Below are 12,452 nucleotides of genomic sequence, written 5' to 3'. Positions count from 1 at the left end.
AACAGGAAAAAGATTAAATGGGAGAAAAATACACACCACCCTTTTTTTAAAAAAAAAGTAAACTTTTCAAATTAAGCAGGACTTCATGTGGTTTAGTTAATAAATATACAATTCTCAAGAAACTCAATTTTCTCCAGTCGGAGAGTAAAAGCGTCAGCCAAATAAAAGCGCACAGCTGCAAGATCCACTGGGTCTCACTGGATCTGGATCATTAAATTAGAAAAAGGCAAATGTATACAACAAGATGAAGGCAACTCCCTTTCTGCTGGCCTAGAGATTTGTGAAGTCGTCTCCGGAAGCTATCAATTGTAGAAATCAACACAAGCCACAAGAGTTAATTATGAAAATAAAGTAGCAACAATAAATACGCATGAATGGGTGTTCCCATGAGGAATGGGCAGGATTATTTGCTTATGCTAAAGTTATAAGAAACTTGATTGAAGCACACACAATCTTGAAGGTTCTTGACAACGTTTCCTTTTAAAAAAAAATGAATGTAGAATTGGGGACCTCTGCTTAAAGATCAGGGGCCACCAGTTTACAACAGAAATGAGGCAATTTCCAGCCTCTGCCCCTTACAGCATTGAGGAGCTTTGAAACGCTTTCCTTAAAGAATGACGAAGCAGAATGTTTGACTACTTCTAAGGGAGTGGTAGATAGATATTTGATAACTAAATGAAATGTCCAGGACTGAGATCAAGTGTGGTTATACTGAATGGCACAACAGGCTTGAAGGGCCAACTCTTAGGTTCTTGTGACCTTAGAAATGTGGCTGAAGGGCCGGCTGGAGGCGCAATGACATCGGCAGTGGACCCGGGAGCGGAGGTTCCCGGGTTCGAAACCAGTCAGGTCCACTCCCGTGTACACTTTCCATCCGTGCTGGGTTGAGTGTCGAGATCGCAACTCAACCTCGTAAAATAAAACAAAGGGAAAAACACTGCAAAAATGTCTGTGTGAGGAGTGGCACGCCACACAGTCTCTCTCTCGCTCTGCACCTTGTAAAAGCCATGAAAAAGACATCATCACGGACGTGCGCACTCAAACGCACATGCACAAGCTCGCATGCATGCAGGCACATGCAAAAAAAGAAATGTGGCTGAAGACCTTTTACATGTCTACCCAAGCAGGCTGATATACCTGGATTAACATTTCATCCAAAAGGCAGAATTTCCAACATGTCAATGAACTCTCAACTTAAGGGTAGGTAGCTCGATCCTCTCCTGCTGGAGAAGGTCATTACCGGCACTATAATGGTAGGAATGTTACTTTTCACACGTCAGAAGAAGAATGGTAATCATGAATTGAACTGAATAATCTCGTTCCAGAGCATACTTCTCTTCTTCTGCTGCTTTGTTGCACAAGGTTACTATTACAACACTGAAGAGCTTGTAATACGTTGAAAACAAAAAAACTCATATTACAGTATCTTTTCTAAAGATACGCTCCACATTCTTCATTCAAATTATTTTGCACATCAGACTATTAATGGAAGTTACCTGCAGGAAATTTTAATTAAACCACACTCATGATGAGAGCTGAAGTATAATGTGATATGACTAACACTCATTGAACTTATGTTGCAATCAGTGCTAGGCTTTGCATCATATTTAAGGTGGCTTTCTTAATGATATAATTTCTATAAGGGATCCTAGTTATTGGTTGTAAAATTGGTTTGAAAAACATAACATTAGATACAATTTTCATTTAGATAAGTACTTAAATTATTTTCCAAATAAACTATGCTAGCATTTAAAATAATCACAATGTTATTACATATCTGAGAACAAGCAATAGAGAGCAGCACAAGCACATATAATTGCATTAGACCATACTTTTATTTTTCTTTTTTAATTAGCATGCATTTTTAAATTTGAAATATCATGATGTTCATTTCACTTTTCTACCTATTCAATTTCTTTTGCCTTCAAAGAAAACTGCAGCACAAAACATAACCTTTAACCCACAGTACTTCTTGATGACTCACTGAGAAAGAGAAGTGGTGCTTGATCCTAAAATCCTGCTTCTAGTTCATAATCCTCAAGCTCTTCAGGAATCTATCTAATTTTCTTTCAAATTATTGGAACTATTTATCACCACTTCCCAGATGCATCGTTTTAGATCCTAAAAGTTCAAATTTCCCTTCATCACCTGGTCGATTTTTCACCCATGGGCATGACCACTGGTTAATGACCCACTCACCAAATGAACAGATTTTCTATCTTCAAAAGGAAAACACATTCATCTTGAAAATGGCTAGAAGTTCAACTTCTATGTTTCAAGGAGAAAAATCCTATTTTTTCCAATTATCATCACACAAAGTTCAATGCATTATTGTATCATTAACTTTCTTTGTGCCTTGAGGTTTTTAATGAAATGTGGTACTGTATCTGGAATAGGACACAATGATTCATCTGAAGTCAAACCAGAGGCTGACAAAATTCAACATGATCCCTTCACTTCTATTTATAAGCCCAAGTAGCCCATATGGTTTACTAATCAGCTTTCCTGCAACCTTTTAAGGATTTGTAGAAATGGGAACTCAAGTCTCCATGTTAACATGCAGTGTTTACATTGTACCAATATACTTACTTTCCTCATTTCACTATGCAGTCCATCTCATTCTGAAAACTTTATTATCTGCATCACCACAATTATCTTTCCAATCACTGGCATAACCTGCTATGGCTCTACATCAAATTTAGGTCATTTATAAAAATTTATAAGAAGAGAAGTAATGTATGAGATCATGAAAAGGCAACAAAACTTCATTGGACATGTGATTAGGAAAGAGAAGTTAGAATGCATGGTAATTATGGGAAAGATTGAAGGGAAGAAAGCAAGAGGAAGACAAAGACAAATGATGATGGAGACAGCAGCCAGAGAATTGGAAATGAATACCAATGAATTGATCCACTTGACCCGAAACAGGAGTGTGTGAGCCATGGCAGTCAAAGTTCAAACTGGGCATGGCACCTGATGATGAGGATGATAAAAATTACAAATATTTGTGGTGGCTAATCTAACCCTTGAGGAACTCCAATACACTGCGTCCAGCAATATAACAAAAACATCCATCCACTCGCACCCTCTGGTTCCTGCCAGTGAGTCAAATTCCGCTTTCTTACTGCTATGTTCCCTTAACTGCATGCCCCTCGAGTCACTTTGTTATCTTCTTTCCTAGAGTTAATACATACAATATGCTCCAAGCCATCTTTAATCAGCTCCCTTCCTTACCGTAGGATAGTAGAGCCTTTGCCTCAGCTCCAGCAACCTGACCTCCGTTGCTGTCTGTGCAGAGCTTTCACAATCACTGGTGGGATTCCCCCGAATACCCTAGTTTTCTCACACAGCCCAGGTTATTAAGTTAATAATCACAAAGTAGCACCAAAGTGAAAGGCTAGTTTCCTTAAGCAAATGAACAATAATCACATATTTCATAACTATTTTATGGTCACATCCACGAAACAAAATCATTTGTTTGTGGTTTAATCTGATTCCCATGAATCTTTTGTTGATTCATGTACAGTACTTTGTCATTATTCCCATTTCAAATAATTCTCTCAAGGTACTACCTATGTGTGTCACCGATTTCAGGTGTTCCTTCTTTATCCTTATGTAAAAGTCCACTTGGGTTGTGGTGTTTTGTCTCCCTTTAATTTTCTTTGGCCATCAGTGGTCATCTGTCCAAAGGTTCAATTATATTTAAATACTTTTACTATACATCATCACCATTAGCCCTCAAGTTTCAAATCGTCACCCATATTCCTGTTTAATGTGGAACTTTCATCTTATTAACTCCGAAGTCCGAATTCAAGTTATACATTCATTCTGATGAAGGGCCTTAGCTTACTGGAAAAAACTGATTTCCCCCCCCCCCCCTAAACAAGCACTCTTTTTCCAACATTTCCTCTATTCCCTTTAGTTTCTCATTTCGGTACTTTACTGCACTTTCACCCTTCTGAGTAGAGAAGGCAGCCATTCATTCGTTTTTTCAGTCTTCCTCAAGTAAGTACAAAGGCATTACAAATTAAACTGGTTCCTGTCAAAAGGAGCTCTCATTCCTCCTTTAGCAGATTGCTTGCATACACCCACCAATTCAGGAATTCCGTAACAATTCAATTGCCTGTTCTAACTGCAAGTGTTTTTTTTCTTCAAACTCATTTTTGAAGTTTAAGATGGACAAATAAATCATATTTTGTTGGCAGTTATTTTTTAAAAAATTGATAACCTGCTTCAGAAAAGAATCCTAATAACTGAGTAGAATCTAATTAACTCAAATCAAGTAGATATTTGAAAAAAATACAATAATCGGTTAGTGATAGGCTTCCAGGGGATATTTTACTCTTATGGTAACCAACTGGAAAAGAAAATCCAAAATCAGATGCGAACAGACCGATTGAAAGCCTAGATCACATGGACCACATGCTTGAAATTCTTAATCCATTTACTTTCCATATTATGTCATCTCAAAAGTAAACATCAAAGCAAACAGAAGTAAAATAAGTTAAACTTTCAAAAGAGTGTGGGAATTCAGCGGACAGCGGGAGGCCGTTGTGCTTGAATCTCTGTGGTTCAGATACTGTAACTTTAATAGCTTTTTCTGTCGATATAGTTCTGACACACAGTCGGCAGTGGATTCAAAATGCAACAACTATACTTTGAATTTCCAAAGCTCTAAAGGCAACGTGCGGGAGCAGAAGCTGCCAGCAACGAAAGTCAGACTGCGTGTCTGTGAGGTGGCACACATGGGGTCATCTGACAAGCAGAGCAGCGAAAATTAAAGAAAAAACTATAGACGTAAAAAAAACTCCATCGGAAGAATCAATTATCTACAAGTAACCGGAGGAAGCTGAAATGACTAAGGGCAGTGTAGCGTTTTACAGATGGGACTGGGCGCCTGGGTTTTGTGGAGGGGGTGGGGTGGGGAAGAAAGCCGCTCCGTCCATCATTTCGCTTTGACTTTTTAGTCGAAAATTCAAACAATAGCCACCTTACTCCGCTCCCTGCACCAGGTGCCATCGACACCGTGATGTCCCAGTCACAACCCCCCTCCCCCGAGAGGCCTCGAACAGCGAGGCGAGGCCCCGCTTCGTTCCCCGCGGACCCAGGACGCCCTGATCACACGCCGGCTCGGCCGCCCGCGGCTCGGGGAGGGGGAAACTTACCTCGGGCTGCAGCAACTCGGTCCCCGGCGCCCGTCCCCGAGCCGAACAGCGAGCAGCCCCGGCCCGACCGAGTGGGAGAGTGAGTGAGTGAGTGAACTGACGTCAGAGCCCGCCTCCAGCCGGGCGGCCGTCTGAGGGAGAGGCGGGTGAGCGGGGCCGGGCCGGGCCGGGCCGGGCCGGGCCGGGCTGGGCTGGGCCGCCTCGGCCTGCGGTAGCGGGTGGACTCTGGACTGATCAACGCCAAGCGCGGCTGGGCTCCGGCACAAGGCGGCTAGACACTCACTGAGCGTAGTGCATACGCACAGGTACGGTTTGTGATGACACCGAGAGAACGCCTTTTTATTGCCTTTTTTTTAATTAACCCGGGCACTGCTTCGTCTGCGGGGCAGCTCTCTGGTGTAGTGAGTCTGCAATGATAAAAGCCAGTGGTAATTTAAATAATGCTGGAAATAGTCTGCGGGTCAGGCAGAATTTGTGGGAAGATGACGAACAGATTTGGAGTTACGCTGGATAACAGTGACGCAATCCCATTCTGATTCACTTCCATTGGCAGAGGAATACAGAGGAGGCTTCACTTCGTGTCCGTGGTTTATTTTTAAATGAAATATATTTATATACTTACATTAGTTCTACCGGAATATTTAGATATTTACATAATTCTCAAAGTAAAACTTTCGTTGCCCCGCCAGCCCCGTTGGAATCCATTGGTCCTGGAAAGCCTCAGAGTTAGTGCACTCAAGTGTTCCCTATTGTCCTGTCCACCCTGGTTAGTGAATAAGTCGAACAGGCACCTAACATATAGTGTATATATTAGACACTTGATACAGAACTTAGATTCTCAGTACAGTGAGTTTAAGGTCATTTGCAGTGTGGACACAGTCAGTGTGTATCTGGTAGAGGTTCCCAACCTTTTTTTATGCCATGGACTTGGATCATAAACCCAAGGGGAGTGTGTGTGTGTATATATATATTCCTGTACAGTATAAAATCTATAATAGAGGAATTGGGTGGCGGGGTGGAGATAAGTCACTACCAAAGGAGGTGTAAGGCACTCCTTCCCTCCTAGCCTACAGGTCACCCTCGGGCAAGGTGTAGCACCTGCTTAGCCACACTGATTAGTATCACGAGAAGCCATGGGAGCAACTGGTGCTTATCACAAGTCCTGGTTATGCGACCACTGACCCCAGGCAGGCAATCTCTGGAGTATTGATAACGGCTGGGGTCACCAGTCCTGTAAAGACACTGCCCAGGAGGTGGCAATGGCAAACCACTTCTATAGAAAGACCATGGTTGCTCATGTCATACGAATGATAGTAGAGGAAAAGGCAGTGTATGGAACAAGATAAAATATGTTGACAAAGACTCTATCAAAAATAGAGGCATGACACAGAAAGGAAGGCATAGCAGCAAAGCAATTAAAAATATATATTCACTTTTCAAGATTTGGCCATTACTTGGCTAGGCCTGCATTCATTACTTGTATAGAATTGCCCCTGAGAAGGTAAAGGCACATGACCACCCTGAACAACTGCAGTCCTTCTGTCATCCTCCCACAATGATGTTAGAAAGCAAGATAAAATCATGGTGGTGTGTAATTTGGAAGGAACTTGCGGGTGGTGGTGCTTTTCTTGCCTGATTCTCTCAGCTTCTTGTTAGTAGATTTCAATGGTTTGTAAGGTGCTGTCAAAGTAGCCTAGGCAAATAACTGTACATCAAGGGAATAAATGTCTAAGCTGAACATAAGAAATAGGTGTGGGCAATCTTATTTTTTGAGGCTGCTCTGGCATTCATTAAGATCATGATAATGAGATGGATTTTCTTTGGGATAATTTTCCAGCACTATCCCCATAATTCTTGATATCCACTGATATGTCCTTTGAAAGATCTCAGTGAGCGAGTCTCCAACCACGATGTTTAATAATGTAGAGTGGATGCACTGTTATGATATACTGTTAACCTCAAGTGCATCCATAACATGGTTCAATATCAGCAAGAATATGTTGGGCTCTTTTCATTGCAAGGAAATGCTTCACGGTCTAGAACATGCCCAGTCATTCCAGCTGCAAACATTTTGGTTATTCTAATGCAACCTGTTTTTCAGGCCTGGATCAGCACCTGTTAGTAAAAATCTAAATATGATTTTGAAATGACTCCTTTAATCATCTGTGATGTTCTGTCATTATGATTTTTGTGAATAAACTCTTCTAATGGATTTTGAAACTGATTAGTCAATTATTGATCTGGCTGGTGTGGAAGATTATCCTGCCTAGATACAAAATCAATTCAGAATGAGAACCAGAGTCAGAATTAGGTTTACAGTATTATCACTAGCATATGTCATGAAAATTGTTGTTTTGTGGCAGCCCTACAGTGCAAGGCATTAGAAACATTACAGAAAGATATGATAAATACAATAAATAAATAATGCTAAAGAAGAGTAGTGAAGCAGTGTTCATGGACCGTTCAGAAATCTGATGACAGAGGGTAAGAAGCTGTTCCTAAAATATTCAGAGTGCATCCTCATGCGCTCCTGCATCTCCTCCCTGATGATAGTGGTAAGAAGAGGACATGTTCCAGATGGCAGGGGGTCTTTATTAGTGAATGCCACCTTCATGGGGCACTGCCTTTTGAAGATGTCCTCAATGGTGGGAAAGCTAGTGCCTGTGATGGAGTTGGTTACGTCTACAACCCTGTGCAACCTCTTTTGATCTTGTGCATTAGAGCCTCCATACCTGACAAAAGTTCATAATACATTTATTATCAAAGTACTTATGTCACCATAAACAACTCTGTGATTCATTTTTACGGCATCCACGGTTAATACAAGGAAAACAATAAATATTGAGAACATGAGATGAAGTGTCCTTGAAAGGCCACCCTTAGGCTGTGGGAACAGTTCTGTGTTGAGGTGAGTGAAGTTATCTGGTTCAAGAGCTTGATGGCTGAGGGTTATTATCTGTTTCTGAACCTGGTGGTGTGGGTCCAGAAGCTCCTGTACCTCCTTGATGGCAGCTATGAGAAGAGAGCACGACCTAGTTGATGGGGGTCCTTGATGATTGATGCTGATTTCCCACAACAGCAGTCTATGTAAGTTTGCTCAATACAGCTTAGTACATCACAGGGCTTCAGCTGTGATGTACTAGGCTGTATCCACTACTTTTTGTATTCAAGGACATTGGTGTTTCCATACCAGGCCATGATGTAACCAGTCAATGTTTTCCACCACACACCTAAAACTGTTTGTCAAAATTTTAGATGACATGCTTTTTTTTTTTTTTTACAAACTTCTAAAAAAGTAGTCAGAATGTACTCTATGGCTCATCTATGGAAATTTGCTAGTCTTTGGTGACATTTCAAATCGCCTCAAACTCCTAATGAAGTTTCACTTCTAGCATGCCTTTTTCATGATTGTATCAACATGTTAGGCCTGGGATAGATCATCTGAGATGTTGACACCCAGGAATTTAAACCTGCTTACCCTTTCCACCCATTGAAGACTGATGTGTGTTCCTCCAACTTCCCCTATGCTCTTGCTAACGTTAAGTGCAAGGTTATTTTTGTGCCACCTCTCAATCATCTGATCTGTCTCACTCCTGTACACCTTTTTGACACCATCTGAAATTTTGCTAACAACAGTTATGTCATCGATATTTTATAGATTGTGTTTGAGCCTAGCCCCACAGTGATGAGTACAGAGTACAGCAGTGAGATGTCCACTCTTGCCTCCCTTTTACTCTTTATATCTGAAAAAACTTTTGGTATTCTCTTCTATATTATTGACTAGCTTTCCTTCATATTTTATCTTTTCTCTCATTTTTTTTTTAGCTAGCTTCTGTTGGTTTTTAAATGCTTCCCACTATTTCTTGCTGTATTATATACCCTATCATGCATCTGAATGTGTCTCTAACTCCCCATGGAATTGTCGCTGCTCTTACAATGGGCTTCCATAAACAAAAATGAATGGGTTAATATTAAAGGTGTTATTCAGTATTATGATAAGGCCAGTTTCAGTCTTTATACATTCATTAGAAACATAAAGAGTCTTTAATATAAAATCCAAAATAAATATCTACGTATTAAGTAATCTCAGTGAGTGGTTTAAAATTATAAATTTAGGAGTAGCTTGCATACTTTAATCAAGAAGGAATTCCTTCCAGAGTGAATTTCAGATAACCATCTCCTATTGATTAGAATTATAGGAATTAATATCTTTAACTACCACAAAGAATGAACACGTCCTTTTTCACACTACAATCAGGCTCTTTTGCATCAAATGAACAACTGCTTCTATCATTTATAATTTTTAAAAACACAGCTAAATTAGTTTAGTTCAATTTTATTTAAAATATCTATTTAAAAATTTTCTCCTTTAAAAAGAAATCACATTGTTAAAGTTTTGACAGGTGGTGGTGCTGAAATAGGTATGTTTTAAAAGATTTTAATTCTCAATCCATGGATTTAAGGCATATTTATTGTCCTTAATTGAATGGCTTGCTTAGTTAGCTAGTGAAGAATCAGTCACATTCACAACGGATGAAGGATTATGTTTCAAAAGGATATTACATGACTCATTAATTTCTATCCCCGCTTTTACTGAAAGCTGGAAATTGACATTTGAAAAAGAAATCACATGCTTGTACTGAAATTCAAAAAATTGCAATATCGAAATAAAGATATCAGATGCTGGAAGGACTCAACAGGTTAAGGATTCCAGAAACACTAACTTGAAGAAAGTCATACGATCCCACCCTTTCAGAGATATTGCCTTTGTTCGACCTTCCCTGCTACTAAAAAAAGGTTTGTTTTCTCACTTCAGTAGTTCAGACAAAGGATCTAGGACATGAAATCTTAATTGTTTTGCTTTCCACTGCTTAGTGTTTCCAAAATTTTCCTTTTTAAAAAGAATTCAATATTTATAATAACTGAATGGAATTTAAAACTGAAATTTTTTATGATTATAAATAAATGTACGTAATTCTTTCTGGTTAATAGCTATAATAGCTATTTTCATTGAAAATTTCAGAATTATTACCCATATGAAAACCTCTGAATTACCTCAACCAAGCATAATGTTTAATTACGATACAGTGCCTTGAAAAAGTATTCAGCCCCCACACCTGTTTTCACATTTTACTGTCTCATTTTCTAAATTTAAAATAATATTGAAGTGGGATATTTTTGAGCTAATTATCATGCATCATGTCAAATGAAAAAAATTCTGAAACCTGTTAACAATTTACCAAAAATTAAAAACCATTATTGTGAGGGTGAACAAGTATTCATCCCTTTTGTAATTACCACACTAACTTTCCTCAGGTGCAGTGTACTCGTATCTTACCAACTCATCCAATTTGTTGATGTTGAAAATTGGAGGACCACCTGTTTTTAATTAATTCATAAGAATAAATACCCACTCTGTCTGTAGATTCCAGCAGTATGGTAGATTCAATAGACCAAACCAAAATGAAGATAAAAGATCATTCAAGACAAGACAGGGAAATGATAATAGAAAAGCACAAAGCCATCTCAAAGGCATTGAAGATATGTTGGAGCTCAGGGGAGTCCCTCATGAATACGTGGAAATATGAAACCACAGCCATGCTGCCTCGGTCAGGCTGCCCCTCTAAACTGAGTAACCAGAGAAGAATGGCGCTTGTAAGAGTCTACTGTGATACTAACAGTCACTCTGAGTGAGCTGAAGTCTGTGGCTGCAACTGGAGATGAAATTAATGACTCCACATTCTCATAAGGCCTTGCACAGAAGGGGCATTTATGGAAGAGTGGCAAGGAAGAAACCCGGCTTAAAAGAAAAGCACATCCTTGTAAGTTAAGACTTTACAAAGTGTCATTTAGAAAATACTGTAAAGACGTGGAAGAAGGTCTTGTGGTCAGATGAGACTAAAGTGGAACTTTTTGGCCTCAATACCAAGTGATACGCATGGTGTGAATCTAAAACTGCGCATCAGCCAGATAACATCATCCATGTAAAGTATGGTGGAGGTTGTATCATGCTATGGGGATGCTTTTCAGCAAATGGGACTGGAAATGTGATTGGTCAGGATTGAATGGAAAATGAATGCTGCTAAATAGAGAGATCCTGGTTTAAAAACCCACTAGCCTTTTGCCAGAAAGCTTAAACTGGGGAGGAAGTCTGTCTTTCAGCATGACAAAGACCTAAAAGCACACCACTAGAGCAACCATGGATATAGAATATTTCTGGCAAGACCTCAAGATTGCCATCCACTGCCCCTTCCCAACTAATCTGGCATAGTTTGAGCAATTTTACAAGGAAGAATAGGCAAATCTTGCTCCATGTTGTGCAAAGCTAATTGAGACTTATCCAAAAAAGACTATTGACTGTAATAGCTGCAAGCTGTGGTTCAACTCAGAGCAAAGGGGGATGTATAATTTTGAGATATTCACATTTCAGTTTTTGAATTTGAATTTTTCATGCTTTACAATTTTCCCTGTTTTTTGGGCTCTATTGTGAAAAGGGGGCATGTGACTCACAAATAAAAATTCTCAGTTAAATTGATCAAAATCCCTGGTTGTAATACACATTTATGTGAATAAAGGGTTGGGGGCTGAATATTTTTACAAGGAAATGTACATTTGTATATCAAACAAAATATTGCTGTGTAGGAAATCTGAAATAAAAATAAACCACAGCAAGTCAGATGGTATCTACAGAGAAATACTTAACGTTCAGGTTATCTTTCAGCAGAACTGGAAATAAATGGAGATACAGGTTTTTAAATTCGCATAGAAACAAGAGGAGGAGCCAACCTTGTAATTGAGCGAAACAGCAAAAGGTTGTGATTCAAGATCACCGGAGATAAAGAGAAAGATTATCTGAATTGTAGTGTCCAACATCGAGAAAGAATATACTCAAATAAATTATAGAACTGAAGGGTCGGTACAAGTGGTGTTGACCCTTGAATTAAACCTGGTGAGAAATGTAGGAAGCTGCAGATCAACGAATGGAGAAATGAAAGGATAGTTGGTTGGGGTCACACCTGCCATAATCTGTACAGAGCTGCCCAGTTTGGGTTTGGCATCCAACAATGTAAGAGAAAAACAATACAAAATGAAATTTGTATAATGAACTGTGAACTCACATGGAAAGCATGATTGGGACCTGACTGGCAGGAAAGCAGATGAAAGTTGTTGCATCTCTTGGAGGGAGTGGGTATTGGTGGAGGAAATACAAACTGAAAATTTTACAGTCATTCATCATATTTCACCACTCATTCCTGGCATTAGCATGGGTTTTTGAAATGTGGGAAA

General features: G+C 39.5%; 1 protein-coding gene across 4 annotated transcripts in view; it reads right to left on the bottom strand.

The window, feature by feature from the left end:
• The window catches only part of clip1a (CAP-GLY domain containing linker protein 1a), a 148,453-nt gene extending 142,854 nt beyond the window's left edge, over window positions 1–5,599 (bottom strand). For 2 of the 4 annotated variants that reach the window (XM_072247818.1, XM_072247820.1), the window contains exon 1: window positions 5,166–5,599. The gene's annotated coding sequence lies outside the window, so the exon portion shown is untranslated. The remainder of the gene's footprint in view (window positions 1–5,165) is intronic. The other 2 variants (XM_072247819.1, XM_072247821.1) reach the window with 2 other exon arrangements.
• Between the last annotated feature and the right edge of the window lie 6,853 nt (window positions 5,600–12,452).

This window comes from Mobula birostris, chromosome 31 (genome assembly GCF_030028105.1).
Source record: "Mobula birostris isolate sMobBir1 chromosome 31, sMobBir1.hap1, whole genome shotgun sequence".
Lineage (NCBI taxonomy): Eukaryota > Metazoa > Chordata > Chondrichthyes > Myliobatiformes > Myliobatidae > Mobula > Mobula birostris.
Note: the sequence above shows the minus strand (reverse complement) of the source record. Positions and strands in the feature narration are given on the sequence as shown.